Below are 15,580 nucleotides of genomic sequence, written 5' to 3'. Positions count from 1 at the left end.
ACTATTCAATACTAAAATTCCCTAGCAGACAGAAACAAATTACCTGGGTGTGATTCTCGACAAAAAGCTATCTTTCAACCAACACATCAAGTCGGCATGCGCAAAAGCATCTAAAGCCATAGCTCAGATCTATCCGCTAATTAATAGAAATAGCAAGCTCAGCAACAGAATCAAGTTGCAACTATACCAGATGACGATTCATCCTATAATCCCCTATGCCTCTCCGGCCTGGAGTCACACCTCTAATATTAACATTATCAAAATACAGCGAGTACAGAACAAGTGCTTTAGAATGATTCTGAACGCCCCGTGGTATGTTAGAAACAATCAACTCCAAAGAGACACAAATATTCCCTATATTCTCTCTTTTCCACATTCCTTAGCATCCAAGTTTTTCATAAAGACGTCCATACATCCCAACGATTTGGTTCAACAAGCTGCAGCATACGAGCCAACGGACATATTCAAATATGGAAGAACAAAAGCTATATTAGCCTCCTATAACGATGTATAATCTCCATGCCCATTCAGGGCGAGCAAACTGCTCGTAAATTTTACCCTCACTGTAACCATAACAGATAGCGGGGAATATGAAAAGCATTTTGCTTCACCCCTAAAGACATAAATGTCAATTGTCAATTGTCAATTATAGTTGATTCATCAACTGCATCTAGCACCCAAATATTTCAACATAATCTCCAGTCTAAAATAATAAGTGCAACCAAGTTAAGGGATAAAAAATCCCTCATTATTTTAAAGCCGGATACGAAACTCGGAGATTGAAATCTCAGAGTTTCATGCCGAAGAACTATCGGTGAGTCCAAGCGTAAGTCATCACTTGGGTGGTACAGCACTATTGCAACTCGTGTCAAAGGTAGAGCAAGCTCCGTCACTATCCTTAATATTTTCTCATAATGTAAAACGCAGCTCCTAGGAGATGTATTACTGTTTTACATTATGAGGAGAGGTCACTACCCAGACCGGTTTCGATCTTTATTGGGGTCTCATCAGTGAGTAAGAATGGGAGTTCATAGCTTTCATCACCGGCCTATGGAGTCTAAAAGTTGTGCTGAGGGTCCACTTGGCCCTGGTTTAAAGGTCTATCCACTGTTCTGGGACTTAATTCCTAGTGAGGAATTTTCTCTCATCCAAATGACTTGATTTCTGCCGCGATTGAAGACCCTCGGTATAGAGGCAGACGCCAACGTACCGAAGAGGACGTTAGCGAGAGCTCTCGCCGATATAGTAGGGACACAAAAGATATTTGTTTTTATCCCTTATGGAGCAGGTAGATACCAGGTAGTTGTGAAAGATATAGAAACCAGGAATAAGTTAATGGCAGGTATAGAATGTGAAGGGAAAAAGATCTATCCCTTCGTAGTAGGAAGTTTATTGAAGACACTAAGAATAAAAAGTTTCCCTGTAGAATATCTCGAGGAAGGGAGTGAAATAATAAAAAAGGTTTTCTCAAAATGGGGAGACGTACGAGATGTCAAAATCACCAACGATGCCGACTATCCCGACTGGAAGACCGGCGAGGTGACCTTCCTTATGGAGATGAAGGCCCAACTTTGTATTTCTAGGCTCTGCCAGGGTAGTAGTCAACTACCCTGGTGTAAGAAAGCAATGTTTTCGGTGCGGATCACTCGAACACCTAGGCGCAGGCTGCCCCAAGAACAAATGCAGGAACCGCATGGCGGCAGGACATGCCCTAGCTCAGTGGAGGCACCTTGCCTGAAATGTGGAAATACAACCCACAAGGTCGACGTTTGTCCCAACAGGACACAGGCAGAACGAATAGGAGGCGCTATATCGCCAACTCCAGCAACCACTTCAGTAAATAAACCTGAATCCACAAAACAGGACGACATTCCAGCTATAGGCAAAACAGCAGAGGAGCCTAAAACAACTGAGCCAGAAGACTCTCCAGTCATCCAACCCCCAGCTATCGTCACAGTAACAACAGGAAATCAAACCACCACCACGAAAAACTCAGAATGGAAAATAAAGGGAAAAAAAAAAGAAACGTAACGCAAGGAAAACTCACATCGAGACGGAAGAGACCACCAATGAAAGCACAGAAGCAGAAGAAATGGAAGCCAGTAATAACAAAGCATCGTTTTAGGGAGAGAGTGTTAGAGAGGATTTCGGAATGGACTGGAAAGTGTACAAGATTGGTGGAAACATAATTCAAAAGTAATCCTGAGCTGTGCAATCGAGGTGCTTGGTGAGACATCTGGAAAGATTAGAGAGCAGAAGGAAAGTTGGTGGTGGAATAATGATGTACAAGTGGCAGTGACAGCTAAGAGGAAGGCAAAGCAGAAGTGGGATGAGTCAAGAGTGGAAGAGGACAGAGAGGTGTACAAAGAGAGAAAGCAAGAAGCCAAGAGAGTTGTGGCACAGGCGAAGGCCATGGCATATCAAGATCTGTATGATCAATTAGAAACAAAGGAAGGAGAGAGAAAAATTTACCAACTAGCGAAATGTAGAAATAAAGCAGCTAAGGACATCTTACATGTGAGGCAGATCAAAGATGCTGAAGGAAGAGTATTATGGAGGGATGTGGACATAAGAAACAGATGGAAAATATACTTTGAGGGACTTCTGAATGAGGAAAATGCAAGGACTCACAGAGGAGATGGGCAGCCTTCTGAGGGGATGGTGCAGAACATCAGTAGAATGGAAGTGACAGAGGCCATGAAGAGGATGAGGAATGGAAAAACGGTGGGCCCGACAGAATTCCAGTGGAGGCATGGAAGGCACTGGGGGAAGAGGGAATTGACCTGCTGTGGGACCTGTTCATGAAAGTTTGCCAACAGGAAAATATACCCGAGGAATGGAGGGAGAGTACTCTTGTTCCCATCTACAAGGGTAAAGGGGATGCACAAGACTGTAAAAATTACAGAGGAATAAAGTTGATGTCCCACACAGTGAAAATCCTAGAAAGGGTTCTTGATGGTAGATTGAGGGAGGAGGTGGAGATTGCAAAGGAACAATTTGGCTTCATGCCTGGTAGATCAACAACAGATGCTATCTTTGGGTTACGACAGATGATGGAAAAATATCGAGAGAAACAAAGGGAGCTACATCTGGTATTTATTGATCTGGAGAAAGCATACGATAGGCAAGAAGTCTGGAGGTGTCTGAGGGAGAAGAAGGTGCTGGAGAAATATGTCAGGTTGGTGCTGGAAATGTACAGAAATGTGAAGACAAGTGTTTGGACCTGTTTGGGACAGACAGAAAGTTTTCAAGTAACAGTTGGCTTGCATCAAGGGTCAGCATTAAGTCCGTTTCTTTTTAATATTGTGATGGAGGTAGTAACAGAGGAGGTGAGAGAAGATGCACCTTGGACAATGTGGTATGCAGATGACATCTTGCTGTGTGTAGATTCAAGAAGAAGCTGAAACTAAACTGGAAAGATGGAGAAAAGTACTGGAAGAGAGAGGTATGAGACTGAGCAGAAGTTAGACAGAGTATATGTGTTGCGCAGTGGGCGGTGGCCAGGAGACAGATCTGGAGCTGGAAGGAAATGTCATCAGGAAGGTGAGAGACTTTAGATACTTAGGTTCAACAGTGGAAGAAGATGGAGGAGCTGAGAAGGAAGTGGGATGCAGGATACAAGCGGGTTGGAGGAACTGGAGGGAGATGGCTGGAGTGTTATGCGATAAGAGGGTGCTGATCAATCTGAAAGGCAAAATTTATAGGACAGTAGTGAGGCCAGCTATGACATATGCTATAGAAACTGTGGCCCTGAGGAAAAATAACATCAGCAGGGTGGAAGTAGCAGAGATGAGAATGCTTAGGTGGATGTGCGGTGTGACCAGAAAGGATCACCTGAGAAATGACTATGTCAGGGGAACAGTGAAAGTTACGAACTTAGGAGCGAAAATACAGGAGGCAAGGTTGAGATGGTTTGGTCATGTGATGAGAAGGGAGGACTAATATGTGGGAAGAAGGGTCATGCAGATGGATGTGCAAGGAAGGCGGAAGCGTGGCCAGTCAAAGAAGAGATGGAGGGAGCTGGTAGAAGAGGACTTGAAGATCAAGAACTTGGTTGTGGTGACAGCCCAAGACAGGAAGGTGTGGAGGAGACTCATAACAAACAGTGACCCCACTTAAGTGGGAGAAGCTGTAGAAGAAGAAGTAATAACAAAGCAAAAAGACCTATCACCCCAGAAGAAGGAGAAACAAAGAGAACAAAAACCAGATAATAGAAGCCTAGCAGAAGCATGAGATTATGAGGAAGACGAAGAAAGGGAAGTCAGAATAGAAAACTAAGAAGAAACTGAAGAAGTAACCCCATCAGAAGAAAGTGAGCGAGGAAAAAGAGACAACAAAAAACCTATAGAAGAAACAGAAAATCCCATATCAGACTGGTTTGACGGTTGCACAGAAAATGGTTCCGTACTTTTAAAGACTTTTAAAGGGCCCATCGCAACTGCTGAAAAACTATTCAGAAAAATGGTTACAGAAGGGGAACCCACTTTCTTATTTTATGAAAGGAGCACAAGATTTGAATGGGGACAACTCTATACCAGAGACATAAACAAGGTCGCGTCTTCCCCAACTAAACGGTCATCTGGACCTAAACGAGGAGGAGAAAAGGCAGTTTTGCAACACGTTGAAGGGTCTGACACGATCAGATATCGAAAAGAAATATCCATGGATCATGAGGGATTTTTCCAAAAGAATTACCGGGTCAAACAATTCATTTGTCCCAACAGGTTTATGATTAATCCACATAAGAGGGAGTAGACCCGAGAACCCGAGCTGCGAAGGCTTACATCGAGGCGGTGCAGCCACCTGTGGGTTGTATCACTCAGGCCGGGCTCTCCCCCCAAATTTGAAATCCACTTGGTTTTTCCTCTTAAAAGTCGTACCAGCTCTTTATCAGAATTACTTCAGAATTCATTTCTTTCTTTTTTTTCATTTGCAATCCCAAATTCGCAATTCACTTGTCCTTTTTTGTTTATACAAAGTTATTCAAGTTTTTCCCTCAGATCCACTTCAGAATTGATTTTTTGTTTTCTAGTTCAATTTATTTTGTTTTCTCTTTTATTTGTTTTTGCTTTTTTCGTCTGTCAGACATCTTAAAAGATGGTTGCAAGTCGAAAGCTGTAAGAAAGGATGCAGGGAGATGATGTCGGCAGATCTGTTTGGCCACAAACCTCTTAATAGGTTATATAGCCAAACAGGTCGACTGAGGCCTCTTTATTATCTACTACTATCCTATTCTACCTTTTTTCTCTTCCCCTCTCACTACCTGCTGGCCCACAGCACAACTTTTAGACCATAGGCCGGTGATGAAAGATATGAACTCCCATTCTTACTCACTGATGAGACCTCAATAAAGGTCGAAAAAACCGGTCTAGGTAGTGACCTCTCCTCATAATGTAAAACAGTAATACATCTCCTAGGAGCTGCGTTTTACATTATGAGAAAATATTAAGGATAGTGACGGATCTTGCTCCACCTTTGACACGAGTTGCCATAGTGCTGTACCACCCAAGTGATGACTTACACTTGGACTCGCCGATAGTTCTTCGGCATGAAACTCTGAGATTTCGATCTCCGAGTTTCGTATCCGGCTTTAAAATAATGAGGGAGTTTTTATCCCCTTAACTTAATTTACGCTGCCGGAAAAATAGCCTCTTGGCTCTTTATCGTAATAAGTGCAACCGTTATCTTTAAAGTATGTCTGTGAAAAATGAAGAGTATTCAACAAGGGTATTTAAGCGAAGTAGTCCGTTTTTACAAATCGGACGCATTACACGCGAAGAAACAGATAATGAACGTTCTCATCCTATTCAAATCACCTTCAAGAGTGGTTTAGTTTCCCTTTGCTGAAAAAGTTGAAACTATAGTCAAAAACTTAAAACAGCAGTGCAGTCCATCTTATGATAACCTGAACTTCAATCATATTTATAAAATCCACCGCCACGTCATATACGTACTAAAACAGTGTGATACTTGTACCAGCCAACTCACACCTACTTCTCCAGCCGAAATCTACGACATCATACAAAATTTAAAAAATAAAAAAGCTCCTGGACCTGACGGCATCCCAAATAAAGTTATTAAATTGATATCCCGAAAGGCCATTGTACATCTTACAACAATAATAAATGCCATGCTTAGATTAAAATACTTTCCCTATGCTTGGAAGTTGGCAGATGTGGTTCCTATTTATAAGCCTGATAAGCACCCACAGCTGCCACAAAGTTATCCCCATCAGTCTTATTTCCAATTTGGGCAAAATCGCTGAAAGAGTCATCCTCTCCAAAATTCAAGTTTCTGTTAACAAGCTAAATATCCTACCTATAGAGCAGTTTGGTTTTCGCAAAGTCCACAGCACTGCTCAACAGACCCATAGACTAGTTGAATACAATTACCACCAGCTTCAACTGGCATCAATACACCGGAGCAGTCTTTCTTGACTTAGAGAAGGCCTTAGATAAATTATGGCACTTTGGACTCCTATACAAGTTGATTTTAGCCGGCATTCCACTGGATCTGATCCACCTCATTAAGTCCTTTCTTTCTGGAAGACGTATGCAAGTTAAACTAAATGGGGCGGTTTCTACCCAGCGGTGGATCTTGGCTGGAGTGTCCCAAGGATCCCTCCTGGCGCCGATGCTTTTTTCTTGATTTACATGGCGGACATCCCGCATAACCCGACATCATCTATCATTGCTCTCTATGCCGACGATACAGCAATACTGGCCAGATCTCTTAAACCGCATCTTGTTTCAAAGAAACTACAAGATAATCTGCTGAAATTGGAACACCGGTTCTCCAATTGGAGACTGCAAGTAAACCCTCAAAAAAGCAGTGCTCTTCTGTTCACAAAAAATTCAACATCTCCCAAAGAAGACATCTTTCTATTTAACATCAGGATTCCCTGGAAAAGAGAAGCCAAATATCTAGGTATTCTGCTAGGTAGAAAACTAACCTTCAGCTCGCATACAAAATCCTTATGTGAAAAAGGCATCAAAATCATTATCAATAGGAACAGCAAACTAGATATTAAAATCAAATTACTCCTCTATCAGTTGATGATTCGGCCATTATTACTTATGCGTACCCCCGCCTGGAGCCACACTTCAAACTCAAATATCCTTAAACTGCAAAGACTGCAAAATAAATGCTTACGCATGATCTCAAATGCACCATGGTACATTAGAAATGTTCAACTTCATCGAGACACAAATATCCCTTATATCTACTCTTTCCTGCAATCTCTCGCAGTAAAGTACTTCTCAAAATCGTCCTCACATCCAAATGAACTAGTTCAACAAGCAGCAAATTATGATGAATCGGAATTATGCAAATATAGACGACCTAAGACCATCCTAGTTTCCTTCCAAGATCAATAATTTGCCCAACTCGGGCTGAGCACGTAGCTCATAAATTTTTCCCTACACAGTAACCTATCAGACAGCAGGGATTAAAAGCATTATGCTTCACCCTTATAGACAGTAGCGTTCTGCGTTCTGCGATATGGATCTACTAAAACAGGACTGGCCACCCTAGCCTCACATATCCGGAACAATAAGGGGCCTGACAGTACATTCTGAAATTATATTAGCTCAGGCTAAAAAGAAAAAAAACCCATTGAAATGATTAATGAATATTCACATCAATTACGAAAATGAACGCCGTCATTTGTGTACCTCAATAACATCAAAAATTATGAAAGCAAGTAATTTAAATTGAAAATTGTTTCACACTTGAAGACAAATTCACTCGAACTAAAATAATAATGTAGTTAAACATGAATCCAAATTTATTTCTGTCACGTTTTCACATCAATAAAAATATTCAAGAATGAAATAAACTATATTTGTTTGTTTTCAATGATGAGGATGTGCACCTCTTATCAAAATATAGCTGTCATCAAAAGAGTTGTTTCCCTGAAAAAGAAAAAAGAAAACTATCTATCCCTTTCTACTACCTTTGGGGAATAAAAAGACGTAGAGTAAAGCAGAAGGTAAATACAGACGATTGGCGGCCTATCTCCGCTTTCGTCATCGACAGAAGATTAGCACCATCTTTAGCCAATGTGCATAGATGAAAGAAAACAAGGATATGGCAGATCACAACTGTTACCCTCTCGTATTTCTAATTCTGCCTAGTTATTATATGAAACCGTCTGAGTTTTATAATTGACTGTTCTGAGGTTGTGAGGGTTCAAAGCTCAGGTTTCCAGTATAGGCAGAAAATATCCTGCTTACTCCAAAAATCGATACCTGAGGTACTAGCTGAAAAAAAATTTTTTTTTTAGTCTAATGAAAATGTTTCAGTATAAATTTAATATAACGAGGAGTTATACTAATACTCATATTAGTATAACTCCTCGTATATGTGAACTATTGCTCTGAATGAAGTAACGTAAAGTATTCTTTAAATTCAAAAAGGATATACTTATTTGGTGTGAGATCAATAATCCAGCAGTTCATATATAATTCAAACTGCTTTCAAAATCATTCAGGGTAGACTATATTGGTCATGAAGAATCGGGCTAATGTAATACATCTACAGATTGCTCTTGGAGAAATCTATCGAGTAAGTTATGAATTATTAATGAATAATAAGCGCAGTTTTATTTTCAAGGAGATGCCGGTCAATATTTTTTTATTCAATAGTCAACATACAAAAATACAAATCAGTGAATATACCAAAACTTAGTGAAACATTCAGACTCTTCGATACGATAATGTTCTTGTCACAAAAGGTAATTTTTTTTTCAAGTTGGAAACTAAATTTGGCGAAGATAAAATTTGTGTATTAACTCCAAAACCTATTTAAATGAGTAAAGACGATCATAAACTGTAAACGCAAATTAAAATTTAAAGTTTCAGTATTAAAACCTGAACCTATAAAACTGATTGTATTATTTGAACAGTACAATAAATAAATCAGATAATAAGAGCGAATAAAAGCAAAATCACTCATTCTGAAAACAAAATTGAAAACATGGAGACGATAAGAAACGTTAAAGTTAGATGTAAGTTTTCGTTATTACTACTTCATAGTGGTATAAACAATATTATTAAGGAAAACAGATTAAAATATCTTTTACCCTAGTAATATTTAACTTTGTTGTTTCTTAATATACGCTTTTCGATAGATTCTGCAAACCTCAATGTTTGTATGTTAGCAATATTTATATGTTACGGTTGTCATAGTTAATTCACTTTATCCCTCTAAAGATTTTTTTTTCTGTATGAAGTCTATCATCATTCCCATATTCTTATGCGATGCAACAGCCTCATGATATGGTAAAACATGCTTCTTGTCATCCTATTAGAGTTTAATTTCCTTTTTCCTCAAAGCAATCTGCTTAATATTCTACATACGTCTGCTTGATATCTTCCTTGGTTCCGCTGGATGTCTGCTAGTATAATTCCAGCCTGCAGTATTTTTTTTTTATTCGGCATTCTGTTCTTATCGATTCTTTTAAACATTTTAACATTTCATTCTTACGATATTTCCCTTTCTGGATGTGAAATATACGTTTTAATTTTGGGAGATAGGATATTTTTGCTCGTGCTTCGATAGCCTTAGGAAAATTAGCTATTAAAACATTAGATTAATGGCGGTTCTTTGATTGGATAGCATTTTAATCCTCATTGTTTGATTGAACACCATTTTATTCGTACCCATAATGACAAACTGAAGGGAAAAAATCATCAGATTCTCTGTACAAATATACAGTATTTATAATATCGGTGGTTTTCGGTACTGCACATAAAGCATTCTAGAAAGAAGCGAGATGATATATTCTTTATGTCAAGCATTGTCTAACTTAATCTCTAGCTCTTAACGACTTGAAATATGCAGAGAAAAAGAAAGCATTAATTATAGGTGAGGTTCAGTAAGTTTCTCAATCGAGTGAGTGACTGCTGATTATAACCATAGCTTCCTGATTTCTTAATCGATGCTAGATGTTACCGAGAGCTAAGAAGAATTTCTCGTGCAGCACCTCAGTAGTGTTTACCGAATCATTAAGCATACGATTAGAATTTAAAGGAAAACAGATCATCAGATAACCACCAATGTATGAAGATAGAGTTGTACTTTGAAAGATAAGAACGTGCTTATTATCTAAAGATCCGTTTTTCTTTCCAATGATTTCGTCGAATGTTACTATTTGAAAGCGATAAACTGAAGTGGGCGTATTCAGTACCCCGAAAGAAATCTTGATGAATGGAGACAAAAGCCAAAAATATTTTACCGCTCTTAAAAGGTACTTATTATGAAGTAGTTTTGCTATATTAAATAAGAACAATCTCACATTCATTGACGTATTGCTGTTATTATTATTATATAATTCATAATATAATTGTATTATATATTATAATATAAAAGGCACTGTGCATCACTGATAATTTTATAATATTGTATAAGTTATACCATAAAAGTATGCAATTTCGGAAGTATGAGCCTTTCGTTTTCAAAAATTAAAGTTCTGAACTTAAATATTATTATGTGACACCTCCAGGGAGTCCAAACTCTCACTGAGGGAGAGTGTTCCAACAGCATCGAACAATTGATCCCCTTCCAACCACAAACCGCGCATAAACTTAACTTTTTGCATGAGCCATTAGTAGCGAAGACTCTACCAATCGACCAACCTATATCGCTATAATCGCCATAATGTTCCGCCTGTGTTATGTAATTCCATACATATAGCTTTAATATTCGGGAATAGGAAGATATTGCAAAGGTTGCCTCTTTCAATCCAGCACGTAGTGTGTTGGTTGCAACCCTGAAACAGGCGTGTCTTTAAGTGCATACACTTGAAGACACGAACATATTCTCCTATTTAAAAATAATAATAATAACACAGACCGAAGAGTTACAAAATTTCAGATTTTGGCAAAATGTCTTTCAAAACTGAATCCATAAAAAATGCATCATCATGTCACATAAAGCGTGACTTGATGATATAATTTTGGAACTCCCATCAACTTGACTCCCACTTTATATAATGCGAAAACTGGTTCTTTTTTTATAGGTTATATTATTTGATAATGGGTTTCGAAAATTTCGACAGAATGGTTTCGAAACACATTAATCATAATATTGATTAATGTGTTCCGATGAACTGTTTTCAAAGTTTTTTATCTTTTTTTTAATTCAGTTTATAACTGAAATTTTAGTTCATGTAACTCATTTTAAGTGTTTTCATTTTCTATGTTTGGTTTGTTCATTCTCCTTAACCTAAATTTTATTCTTTTCGCTAAAATAGCCATTTCTAAGTTGCAGTTTTCTGCTATATTTTATATTATTTTGTCGCTGATAAATGATGTTGAACTATCAACAAGATCTTATTCACAGCAGTCATACGTGTATAATTATCAGATATTCGCGATCATGGACATTTGATTACTTGTATTTTTTGTATGCGAATTAATATTCTTGTACATACACCCCAATAAATCCGTATGTTACCAGTTTCACCGAAATATTGGTTTATTGCATGAAAAACTTTTACAACACGATGGAAGAAGCAAAACTATATAGTTACCTTTCTTTAGAACACGTACAAAATGTGCCCATCAGCAATTTGTTGGCCATTTTGTTGATTAGCTACTTTCCTTTTTCCGTTTTCCTTAAATTTCTCTTTTTGCAGCACTTTTGGTTAAATCTTTTTCGATAATCGACTGATAACGGGATGACTCAGCTGCTTTTTTTTTAAGGATATACTGTTCACTTTTCTACCTACTTCTTTTCACTCTTATTGTGGTTTGGATTAGTTTTTTTCCTTTAGCGATGCTGCTTACATCTGAAAATCTGTATGTGGGGAGGGGGGGGTGCAGAAGCGTTTCTATTGATCTTATCTCGAGTTTGCATAGTTAAGGAATTTAAAGCGATTTACTGTTCTTCTGATATTTTTATTTAATTCCTAAACCATAAACACAGACCAATGAATCACATTGATAATCGACTTCTAGCGTAAAGTAATGCAGGGTATCATTTTTTTACATAATTAACTCATTTGAAACACAAATGAAGATATTTTCTGCTTTTTATTTTTATAGATCCCAATCACGTTAACAGCTTCTTTCTTTTCACTATTCCATTATCAATGTTCAGTACATTATTTTACTTATGATTATGCACCCCAATCATAGCTTGAGGTCATTATGCCTACGTGACAGACAACCTGAGAGGTTTCTCAAGTCACGTGGTCAAATTTTCAATGATTGGTGTCAGACCACTTCTTTTTTTTTATCAATAAATTCATAATCCTTATATTTGGTTCATAGTAGTTTATATTTTGTTGAATAATGTTTGCGATTGTCATTCTATGAAATTATAAAATGACGATGTAGAAATTCCGAACATTTGGGATCACTCTTGAAAGATATATGCCATGCATCTCGAGAGCATGTGCACATAAGATACAATTGCATAAGAAACAAATACCGGTTGGTTAAGGTAGTTAGCGTATGCACTTTCCAATCAACTTGCTGTGGGTTCGAATCATGCCGGGGTATGGATGTTTGTGATTGTGTTTAGGTAGGAGAAAATGGCGGCTCGTAAGAATTTGTAGTGGTGGGACTGCAATACTAACCAGCCCAACTGCACATAAATCACTCGTTACCCCACTAGGTAGCGGTTTGGTGCGGTCTGCACTGAATGCAGCCCCAGCGTTGAGTATACTAGCCCTAGCCTGCACAGCACATTGACTATTGCAAAATACAACTACTGCTATCGAGCGGTATTGTATTGCAAACAAGGAAATAACGGGTTTTAGATAAATATATAAAACTTTAAGAACGGCGATAATAAAACAGGAACTTTCATTTTATGGTGGAGGAGGCTGCAGCTCTTATGGACGATCCGCCACTGGTAGGAGATAAATTCCATCGTCCGTGTGAGATCATTGCCATCTTACTGGAGACCTGAAGTTACTTGAAAAAGTTCCGTGTTGGTCTCTAGACCAACCTATCGTCTCCCCCCTGTATTTTTTTTTAAATACAGGATGGCCTATAAGTCACGAAGGGGTTTCAATATTTAATAACTTTTTTGTTTATTAATTATTTTTATTCTTTTTTTGTTAACGAAATTCAGAACACCTAGAGATTTTGTTAGTTATGAAAATCACATCACGTAAATGTCTTTCATTTTCGGCTTTACAAAGATGGGCCCTTTTCACGGTATGTTCCATGACAGCTGTTAATGTTTCTAGCTACAGCGCCCTAATTTCTGCACGAATTTTCTCCTTCAGCCGTTGGACTGTCTGGGGCTTGTTCAGCCCCATAGGAGAACATTTGTGCAGAAATTAGGGCGCTAATGCTATTAAAGATTTCAAATGACGTTTCTGAATTATAATTTGTTAAAAATGAAATTTCTAAGAAGGCATGTATCAGGTATGTTTTATCTGTTTATGACAGGAGTTTCCCAAATATTTAGACTTTCTTTTAAAGATGGGAACATATTTAGTAATAACTGGACAGGTTTAGACTTTGAAAAGAGCGTAAGCAATTGTTCAAGCGAGACAATGTCTGGAGTGGATAACACAATATTAATGTACTATAGGTTTACAATTTTCATGGATGGAAGTTATATATATGTTTTAGTTGATAAAAGTTGAGAGCTACAGAACAAATGCACCGAACTTAGGTGAACCGAAGTATTATAATCTGGAATCGTTACTTGAGAGATCAAAGGTAACTTTTTTTCATGCTGATTCAAGACTAATAAACAGGGTTTGATTTTATACAGGAAGATATAAACAATCTTCCACTAAACTCTTTTACAGACATTCGTACGATAGTAGGATCGAAATCCACAGCCAGCTAGTTGAAAAAGAGATGTCATCCGCTATCCGACCCAAGCTGACACGTGAAACACAGTAGTGGAAATCTGTGTGTAACTGTATGGCTTTTTATTAAGATTCTAAGTAAGACATCTTAAAAACAGAATGCATGTGATGACACATTTCTTTGGGGAAGAACATGTTTCAATGACAGCACCCATTGTCCTTCTGAAAATGTGGATGTTTATGGTCTTGGGATAGCTTCATAATAAGAATTCTGTTTATCGACGTGCTCACAACTTCCATTTTAATTAAAATGAGCATTTGTAAGATGACCTGAAGAGCTATTGAGATTCATAGAATCTGTTAAACGAAGTTCTGAGTGAGAATAGTATATTTTCACTGAAACATGCCATGTGTGTGTGTGTGTGTGGCGGGGAGTTACTTCTTCAAATTAAAAATTGATTTTCTTGAATTTCTCTGTCTGTGCAAAACCGAAATATGTGACGAAGTATAGTTTTGTGTTTTTTTTAATTACTTAACAATCACTTCAGTTTACAAATACAACGTGAAAGTTGCCAATATTTATCTTTTTTTTTTTCAGTTTCTTATCTACTACCTTTCTAAAGTCTGCTGCCACAAACTATGCGATTCGAGCATTCCGGAACTGATTTACTAGTCATAGTTTTCGTTATCCGGAAGCCTTTGCTATTTGTACATCGAGGAACCATAATTAATGGCAGTAACGTCCATCTATTAGGAGGCGAATCCAGTTATGACGTTAGGAAATTCGTTATAGGTGCTGCCTCATTGATAACATTGTTTCTAGAGGAAAACAAAATTTGTTATACAGAGTATAAGAGAGGATTATCTCTATTTATTCTACTAAATTCTATCTTTCACTGTAATGAGCTTAGCGATTATCGCCTCTCCCACTGCCGCTATGAAAGCAGATAAATGTGACTAACATGGATTTTGACAGTTAGTTATTTGGAAGTAGAAAGTTAGAATGCTTCAGGTTTATTATGATATATTTTGCACCTGCGCTGTGATTTAATATCTGTATTAAATACGGATACACTTTCAAATATACAAATAGATCTCAGATACAAACAACAATATAAATGTAACATTATTACAACAGATTCATGGTAAGGTTGACCAGAAGGAATAATTCAGAAATTTCAAAGACAAGAATATCATTGGAATAATATAACATGAAATCATCAACTGTTTTTCCTTTGGGATTTTTGACGTTGTATATTTTCTTTTATTAATGTTTTTTATATATATTTATTCCACACACGAAAGGATGTTGTAATGATCATCATATAGCACATCAGTGTGTGTGTGTGTGTGTGTGTGTGTGTGTGTGTGTGTGTGTGTGTGTGTGTGTGTGTGTGTGTGTGTAGAGGGAGGAATGGGGATTCATAATATGAATCCCCCCCCCCCCAAATTACCAGGGTAGGATTTTTTCCTTGGTAAAAAAGGACATATTATGTCCATTTTACCAGGGAAGAAATCCTACCTTCATACCTAGGAAAAAAAAGCTTTATTCAAGAAAAAAAATTTTAAAAACACTGTCATGCTACGAAAACATCTCATCCTTGCTCTACGACTCCATACCAGACATGTACAGGCGACTCAATGGATATCCTTTATTGATCCATGAAGAGCTGCTTTTCGACAAAACTCCATACCTCTAGGTTATAGAGAGAATATAGATTGATAGATCGACCGCAAACTCCTATTTTTTATTATTTTTTAAAATACAACAAACAGTGTTCGTATCTTTAACCACTTCTGTAA

At 37.7% G+C, this 15,580-nt stretch overlaps 1 protein-coding gene across 10 annotated transcripts in view; it reads right to left on the bottom strand.

The window, feature by feature from the left end:
- Positions 1-15,580, bottom strand: part of LOC150092750 (xylosyl- and glucuronyltransferase LARGE1-like) — a 676,688-nt gene that overhangs the window by 564,310 nt on the left and 96,798 nt on the right. The gene's annotated exons all lie outside the window — the stretch shown is intronic.

This window comes from Typopeltis vanoorti, chromosome 25, assembly GCF_054136105.1.
Source record: "Typopeltis vanoorti isolate ZY-2024b chromosome 25, IOZ_Tvanoo_1.0, whole genome shotgun sequence".
NCBI classification, from domain to species: domain Eukaryota; kingdom Metazoa; phylum Arthropoda; class Arachnida; order Uropygi; family Thelyphonidae; genus Typopeltis; species Typopeltis vanoorti.
The sequence above is the reverse complement of the archived record's forward strand: the minus strand, read 5'-3'. Positions and strand labels throughout refer to the sequence as shown.